Below are 7,207 nucleotides of genomic sequence, written 5' to 3' on the forward strand. Positions count from 1 at the left end.
TTTTAAGCGTAAAGTAAATAACGATAATGAAAATGCGATAAATAAAATGACAATAAATAAAATTGCAATAATTAAAAAGTACGATAATTAAAAGTGCATTTAAATAAAATGACAGTAAATAAAAGTGCGATAATTAAAAGTGCAATTAAATATGAAATAAAGGAATTATGCTTATTTAAACTTTCGTAATCATGATGTTTGACATTTTGATTTTAGTTTATTACCATAGGTTAATTGTCCTTTGTCCTGGATTATTCAATATGTCCGTCTGGTTTTTGTCCATAACAGTCCATCAGTCATAAATATAAAGTACGAGTGTCCTCGTCAAATTATCCTTATATCCGAAGTCAAATATTCCAACTAATTGGGGACTTAAAATATAATTACACCAAGTGTCCTTGTATATAATTCACCCCTGTTTTAATTAGTCCATTGACTATTAATCCATTCCCGTGTCAGGTTAAATGAACGATTATTAGTACTTATAAATATCCCCCCCATCGTGTCCGATCGAGTGTATATGGTTATTTATAGGTACGTCCAATTGTAAATATTTATATTAAATTAACAAACTATCATTTAATTAAACAAATATAAAGTCCATTAATAGCCCATAGTCTAATTTCCCCAAGTGTCGTTCTTTTGTCCAAACCCCAATTATGGGACAAAACCCAATTACCCAATCTTTAATATTTTAGCCCAACATCACGATTACTTCGGCTTAAATAAGCATAATAATAACTTAGCTACGAGACATTAATTTAAAAAGGTTTAACATAACTTACAATGATTAAAAATAGTGTAGCGTTACACGGACAGAATTTCGACTTACACTGTAATGACCCGGAATTTTCTGACCAAATTATACTTATGAGATTAATAATTACATAAATTAAACCATACCAACATGATAAGCAATCCAAATTGTTGAGACTTGTGTTTTTGAAAAGAGCTTTACACAACGTTTGACCGTCCAATATGACCGATGATATCACGAACTATATAACATACGATAATTATATGTTTGTGTATATATATGTATTTATATATATTTAACATGATCTAAGGATGGTTTAACATCTCATTGTGTACTAATGACAATGAGTTATAAGTATATTTTGAAACTACTAACTTAAGTTTTCAAAACGATAACTATACGTAACATTCTTTGATATATATACTTATAATATATAATGCTTATACACGTATCGTATATATAAAGTATTTAATCACTTTTTAAGGACTTAAATACATAAAACAATATAAGTATATTCACAAAAGATAGCTATATTTGAATTCTCGTTCCGTTTCCTCAAGATTTCTATACGTATATCTAGGGTATATGTACCCATATCATACCCAGCTTCTATACGTATTTACTATTGGTATATACACATCAAATCAACATCCTAATCAACATTATTATTGCCCTAGATATGAGGTAACTAGGATTTGTCAATTAGTATGAATTATTAGTAAGAAAACAAAATTAGGTATCCTTTTCTTTCTTTATAAACTAAAAACGTTTTTATAAATGAACACCATTTCTTCACTCCATTTTCTCATACCTACACCCTCATTTCTCTCTCAAAATACTCCTAACTTCATACTTGATCATCTCTAAGCATTTTCCCCATCATTTAGCTTCAATTACAAGCCTTAAACATCATAAGAAAACTCTTTCAAGAACATATCAAAATAACCACCCATTTGAAGAAGTTTACTTCCAACCTTTTGATCTAACTCCACCACTCTTTGATTCCAAGATTATTTCTTATCTTTTGCAGTAACTTTGTCCAAGTAACTTGAGGTAGTAACCTTGTTCATAATCTTATTCAATTCATATTCATATAGCTATCTTATTTTGTGGTATAAAATTTTAACAACAAGAACATAGTTTGAATAATTTCAAACTTGTTCGTAAACTAAATAGATCCTTCTAAATTGACTTTTAAAACACTTCAAGACCTGTAATATATCATAATGATATGCTAACCTAACAAGATATAACTTGGTTTTATAAAGAACATCTTAAAAACCGAATCTACGTCGTCGGAGTGCAACCGGGGGCTGTTTTGGGTTGGATAATTAAAAACCATCTTGAACTTTGAATTGGAAGTTCATGTTCTGGAAAAATGATATTTCTTATGAATATGTTAACACATAAAAATTTCATGGTTTAACTCAAAGTGTAAGTATTTTTAGAAAAATGATCATTAAATGTTGTTTTTATGATGGAAAATGATCACTTTCATAAGTTTCACCAAAGTTTGACCTATAACCTATGATTTCGAATATAAACTAAGGTATTTTTAGTTCATATTGTTAAAATTTGACTCGATCCAAGGAAGTGGCAAGTTGAACCAACAAAAACGGAGTTGTAATGAAGAAACTACGACTAAAACAAGATTGGGTATCCGAAGCTAGTTTAGCTACGAAAATATTTGGAGAAAAAGTAATTTAATCATATCTTTTCTAATTAATATAATATTTTATATATAATAACTTATGATTTGATTTTATATATTTCAGAACCACCCGTAAACAACACGAGAAGATTAATCATAAGACCTCATGATTGTACGCAACACGTCATTTGACAACACGGTACTTTATGTACGCAACACGTCATTTGACAACATGGTACCATGGGTCGAGATTAATTCTGATCAATATGAATACGATGGGGTCTTTATTTATTTTATTTAAGCAACTAATTGTGGACCACTAACATCGGACTGCTAACTACGGACTAAGAAAATATTAAAAGTATTAATAGTATATATATATATGTAACGATTACTTAAAAAAGAAAATATGTTGATATATTATATATATGGTTAGGTTCGTGATATCTATCGGAGACCAAGTCGAATTAAATACCTTCAAGGCAAAAGTGAGTTTCATTTGCTCCCTTTTATATATATTTTTGGGACTGAGAATGCATGCGCTGTTTTTATAAATGTTTTACGAAATAGGCACAAGTACTAAAACTAATTCTACGTGGGTTTAAACTAGAAATATACCCTTAGCTTGGTAACATTAAACTACTTGTCTATGTACGGTAGGCGCGAATCCTAAAGATAGATCTATTGGGCCTGACAAACCCCATCCTGACTATGGGATGCTTTAGTACTTCGAGGTTATTTTAAACACACCTGATCTGGTGTACTTCAGAGGGTAAAACATGAACGTTAAGGCTTGTTGGTGCCTACAACTTATAGAATACTTTTATACACTTGCGAGTGTACATATATTTATAAACGAAAATCTTGTGGTCTATTAATATATTGAAATGATTGTTATGATAAACCTATGAACTCACCAACCTTTTGGTTGACACTTTAAAGCATGTTTATTCTCAGGTATTAAAGAAATCTTCCGCTGTGCATTAGCTCACTTTAAGGATATTACTTGGAGTCATTCATGGCATATTTTGAAAGACGTTGCATTCGAGTCATTGAGTTCATCAAGATTATTATTAAGTCAATTATAGTTGGATATATTATGAAATGGTGTGCATACCATCAATTTTTGTTGTAAAGAAAGTTTGTCTTTTAAAAACGAATGCAATGTTTGTAAAATATATCATATAGAGGTCAAATACCTCGCGATGTAATCAACTATTGTGAATCGTTTATAATGTATATGAACGGGTCCTTTCAGTTGGTATCAGAGTGGTGGTCGTAGCGAACCAGGTCTTGCATTAGTGTGTCTAACTAGTAGTTGTTAGGATGCATTAATGAGTCTGGACTTCGACCGTGTCTACATGTCAAAAGTTTTGCTTATCATTTCTAGTCGGAAATCATCTGCTTATCATCCTTAGGAAATTACCTGCTTATCATTCATAAGTCTAGACACGTTTTACTACATTTACTGCATTGATAGTGTATAGACGAATTCTTATCTTAGCATATCTGTTATTGCAAACTTTGACTGATATTTTTTCAAAGATTCTCCGTAATTTACGGGATTTTGGTATTATATATACATATGTAAATTATGTATTGAAGAGTACCAAATCTAACTCCTATAATCTATTCCATACCAAAAATTCATTTTCCCCATTATACAAGATAGATTCCGCATCTAGTTCGAATTCTTCAGATTTCGACAGTTATGCCGATATGGATTTCCATTCGGGCTCCGAAAGCAGCGTCACCGGAATGGATCAACCAATTTCCCATCATCTATTCTGGATGAATTAGGGATGGGTTCGTAATATACTAAATCACTGGAGACAAGAAGAAGGTGATCCATTCCATCCACCAAATTGCCCTATTGGCGATGAACCTGAAGCACTTACCGACGAACCTATTCGAAACACCATTTTCTCTCTCATTTCTAGAGTATCTCATCACGATTATATACTATCCCATATTACAAATCTTGTTCATTCGCTCGCTCCAACCGCCAATCATCCCGGTGTACTAGCAGAAGTTAACGAACTTCGCACTCGCGTGACGGCTTTGGAGAACATGGTGCGAAGGTTGCAAACACCAGCAGCAGCACCAGCAGCATAATCAGCACCACCATCAATAACATCAACAATACCATCATCACCACTAACAAACAACATCCGCATCACACGTCTCGACATCATAATCTGTCCTACAAACATCAACATCATACGCACCATAGATACCAAGGAGTACCAACAATAATGAACGATGAAGTATTGATCCTTAACTTCATTGATGTTCTGCGAAGAATATGTGGTTTCAAAAAGTTTTAGAGATTTCTTATTCTAGCTCAAACCGAAAAGCAAATGAGATTAATATCATATTAACTCATTGAATTCATGATTTCATGTGAAGAAAATATATATGTATATATGTTTTCATAAAGATTGTAATTAAAAGTTCTTTTGTACAAAATATTAATGGTGAAATTTTTTTTTTTAAACGGGTAGGTAATACCCGAGGAATAATTAGATTTCATCTTAATAAGTTACATTGTACATTCGTCGAAGCTGATTCAACATTCATTTACTATCCTACTTACAATCACCGATATACGTATCCATTCACCGCAGAATAACCATTTTCATTCAATTTCATAATTGGATTTTGACTTCCCAGAATCCAACAAGTGGCATATGAAGAAAACACATGACAAAATAAAATCTGTTAGAAACAAATAAATTAACTATGAAAATTTTTGTTAAGAATCCACGCTAACTTTTCCAGCTAACTGTTCCTAGCTAACTGATTACATTTTATTTATCGCAGTTTATTTATCGCAATTTAATTATCGTACTTTTATTTATCGTCATTTAATTTCTGTAATTATTTTACGCACTTTAAATATCGGGACACGTATACAATGTTTTGACATATCATATCGATGCATCTATATATATTATTTGGAATCACCATAGACACTCTATATGCAGTAATGATCGAGTTCTCTATACAGGGTTGAGGTTGATTCTACAATAATATATATAGTTTGAGTTGTGATCGAGTCTGAGACGTATACGGGTCACGACACGTATTAATTAATTCGTATATTATATATTAAACTATATATGAATTATTGGACTGTTACTGTGGACTATCGACTGTGGACTAATGACATTGGACAATTAAAATGAATTAAAATATTGATTATAACATATGAAACTAAACATTTCTTCAAGATTGCCACTTGATTTCATCTTAAACCTCATTGTATCTCGACGATTACAATCAGCGTTCAAATCTATCATGATTCTTAAAAACACCTCAATCGAGAGGATAAACCAACCGCACTTCATCTACGGAAGAAAAGATTGATGCATATAGTTATGCACCTGAGAAATCCTCGGAAACTGAGTAAACATTTGACACGTATCTGTTCTAGTTCCTTTGACATTGTTATTACCGAAGATTGTTTTGCAATCCCTTTCCAAAGTAGCTAATTTTGTCACAGCTCCAGCAAGTCAACTCCGACTTTTCATCCGAAACAACTTTATTATAACCGCGATATATATGCGTACTCTTTATTGTTACTGGGGAACCTTTTATATTCCACAATATTACCATCAGCGATTAATCATTCTAAAAACACAATTCTCCTGAAACTACCTCGGTTTGATAACCGATGACCCAGATCAGTTAACTTTGAAAATGCTGACGAAGCAGCATGTTGTAGATGATCTTAATGCCCAAAAGTTTGATGATAAAGAAAGTAGTGTTAGGAACGCTCGATAGAAAATTTAGTACCGAAAAGCGGATTATGCGAAACTATGAAGAAAGCCGTGGACAAATCACAAAGAATAAGTTTGCCTTCGAAGAATCCAAATGATTCTGTGCCTGCTGAAATCATTAGCAAACATCTTATTTCTCATTCTATACCTTCACAGACAAACCTTCTTCATCATCCATTGATATTAGAAATTCTAAGATATTCTCGTATGTTCTATTATAAATATCCTCCATATTTCTGGCGATATTTTCACAACTATTCTTATCTGAGATCATTTATCTCTCCGTAATATCTGCAACATAAAAGAAACTGTGTTAGTTTCTAAATTCTGAAACCTTCGAGTTTAAAATATGAATGTTTTGAAGTAGTGTTGGGAACTGAAGCATGGATTAGTATAATATAATGACACTTGATCAACGTCATTATATTACAGTAAGTCATGCTGAGTTTCTAATGAAGCATGATGATTCACATTACCGTCATCATATACCATTTACACGACTCTTACATTCTATCTAATCTCTAAACATATCAAGAGAATATTTTTCTGGATGACTCGGTCTTCTCCAGGGTATTCTGGTAATTTAACAAATCAAAATCGTTCTATTACCATTTTCTTCTTAGAGCATTAGCTATGTTCATTCTGAATTTCATATCTATGAATTCCGGACCATTACTCGCTTGACTCGAAGTCGGGAAGAGAAAACGAAAGCATGAAGCTCCGAAAAATAATGAAGAATATAAACTCCGATAATAACCCCGAAATTACAAACCGTGTATATCGATGCAGATAGCAATATAGAGACACGGGAGAATTAGAAACACTATAAACACAATAGTATAGTAGAAGTAAATAGATTCTTCTGGTGGTAGATGAAAAAGAAGAATGACAGATATAAAAGTTAGGAGTATATCAAAAATTAGGACTGGATGGAGCATATTGATGAATGCTTTAAAGTAAGAATCAAGGGAGAAAGAATAGAAGGTGTGAGTCGTGGAAAATAAGGAAACGAAGGGG

The sequence above is a fragment of the Rutidosis leptorrhynchoides genome, chromosome 3 (genome assembly GCF_046630445.1).
Source record: "Rutidosis leptorrhynchoides isolate AG116_Rl617_1_P2 chromosome 3, CSIRO_AGI_Rlap_v1, whole genome shotgun sequence".
NCBI classification, from domain to species: Eukaryota; Viridiplantae; Streptophyta; class Magnoliopsida; order Asterales; family Asteraceae; genus Rutidosis; species Rutidosis leptorrhynchoides.